Raw genomic sequence first — 2,629 nt, 5'->3', positions numbered from 1 at the left:
TTGTATGTGAGCTCTAGGAATTGCTTGTCTTACAGCTTCCCTGTCATTGGTTGTTTTCTGCCCAGTTTTGTGGAGTTTTATCCTATGCATGCAATTCAGTATTCAGCAACAGGCTCAAGGGACCCCAATGCAGAAATGTGGGTGTCTTTTTCTCATAGCCTTCTCCTCTCTGGTGGTTTGCTCTGCAAATTTCTGCTGTCTCTGTCTCCCTGAAGTCCAGTCTCTACTCCCCTGCTCTGCAAGAGTGAAGTTCTCTCTTTGAGGTCTTGCTACATGCGCCACGTAGCAAATGCCTTCAGGCAGGAAACAAGTACATTCACTGAGCTCACCTCCTTTGTTTCCCTTCTCTCAGACGTCACAGTTCTGGCTGCCCATTGTCCAGTGCCTGTTTCCAGTGGTACAAGTTTTACCCAGCTTTCTAGTCGTTTATGGTAAAATAGTAAATGTGCTACCAGGTACTTTTTTATGGATGGAAGTAGGAGTCTCCAGTCACAAGTTATGATTTAATGATATTACAACCAAGATAAAGACAATCTATATGTTTACCAAATACATTTTCTGTTTTGCTAGACTTCACTTTCCATGCTAGATACAAAATGTTAGAGCTTAGTTCTGGGGTAAAAATTGTCTTAATCTTATGATGAGTCATAATTAAGAGGAACACTTCTTTGTTCTTGGATATTGTCTTAAAAATGTGAAATCTGGAATTGCTGAAGCCGGCTTGTAACTAATCTACAGAAGCAGTACATATGCCAAGGATGGCCACATGGAAACATATAAAGTATCTACGTTCTTGATGATTACATAGAGCCGGTGAATTAACCAGTTATGAAATATCCTAACTTCAGACTTCTTATTATATGAGATAATAAATTCCTTACAATTAGAGGTAGTGGAGTCAGGATTGTCTGTTACTTACACCCAAAGGCATTGTAACAGATAAATTCCTTCTTATGAGTAAGTTAGTAGGTGACTCTGAAAGCCCTTAACTGAAATGAGGGGGAAAGGACAATTTTGAGGATTTGGAGAGGAAGTGAGGAGTTCACTTTGGACATGTTGAGTTTGAGTTACTTACAGATCACTGATATGGTTTGGCTCTATGTTCCCCCCCAAATCTCATTTAGAATTGTAATCCCCAGATGTTGAGGGAGGCCACTGGTGGGAGGTGATTGGATCGTGCAGGCAGTTTTCCCCATGCTGTTCTCATCATAGTGAGGGTGTTCTCATGAGATCTGGTGGTTTAAAAGTGGCTGTTTCCCCTGTGTGTGTATGTGTGTCTCTCTCTCTCTCCTGCCACCTTGTGAAGAAGGTGCTTGCTTCTCCTTCCTCTTCTGCCATGATGGTAAGTTTCCTGAGGCTTCCCCAGCCATGCAGAACTGTGAGTCAGTTAAGCCTCTTTTATTTATAAATTAGCCATTCTCAGATAGTATCTTTATATCAGTGTGGAAACAGACAAATACAATCATCGAGTGCAATGTCAATAGGCAACCTGGATATGTGTATAACCAGAAGATGAAAATGTTCTGTAGATTTTGGGATCATCAGTGTATGGTTTTTGAAGCTATGGTTATAGAGACTATTACTCAGCAGATTAAGCAAGGATGAAGATGTTCATCAAATGTGGTCTCAAGGAGAATGTATTCATCTCATTGTAGAGGGTAACCTAATTTTATCTTGCTATTTCCTTTCAGACATCTGCAAAAGACTGGGATAGGATCTGTGATGAATCTGGAGGCCTGGCCTAGTAAAAAGGTCAGGAGCACACACTGATGTCAGTGGAAAAGCCACGCTGGGCCCTGTGGAAACAGAGATGGTCCCTAAAATTCAATGCAGCCAAGTCACGTATGCAACAGTGTTGTCTACTTCTTGTTTTTAAGGAAATATATAAAAGAATCCAAAATGAAACCATAAAGATTGCAGTGCTTTATAATCAGAAAAAATTGTATAAATAGAAACCTATGTAGTTTATCAATATAACTTATAGTTCTTAAAGAGAGCATGACAAGTTTATGCAATAAATCAAAACTGCAACAGTTTGTTCTCCTAGGAATTCACCCCCTAGTTAGTAGTTATAAAACTATCTAATATTAAAGAAGCATCATCCAAAATTGCAATAATAAGAACATTGATTTGGTGATTCCTTAATGATCTTTCTTCATAGAATCATGAATGTCTTCAAAACAGCCAGAGACGGAACACCTTTATGTCACATTACAAAATTTTTAAAGAAATAAAGTTTTAGTTTGCGTTCAAATAGGTTTAGAGAAAGATTATTTTCCTAAACTAAATTGGGTGGAATGATCTCCTTTGACAGTCAAGCACAAACTAAAGTGTTAAAATAAGCTTTGACATATGTTAGCAACTATATATGGACTCAACCAATCATATTAAAGTCTAGAGTAATTTGATATTTATTAATTACCTTAAAATACCATGAAAAGTAACATTAGAAGTAAATATACTTGGATATATAAATGTGGGCACTATTTTTTTTAGAAGTGAAGATTATGTGTAAGGTTACAAGGATTTGAGAGAATGTACATAAAATATTTGTTCCAGGGCCTGACACCTACTAATACTGAATAAATAGGAGCCATCACTGTTGCGACATCATCATTCCAGCTAGGCC

Source organism: Macaca mulatta, chromosome 4 (genome assembly GCF_049350105.2).
Source record: "Macaca mulatta isolate MMU2019108-1 chromosome 4, T2T-MMU8v2.0, whole genome shotgun sequence".
Taxonomy (NCBI): domain Eukaryota; kingdom Metazoa; phylum Chordata; class Mammalia; order Primates; family Cercopithecidae; genus Macaca; species Macaca mulatta.
The sequence above is the reverse complement of the archived record's forward strand: the minus strand, read 5'-3'. Positions refer to the sequence as shown.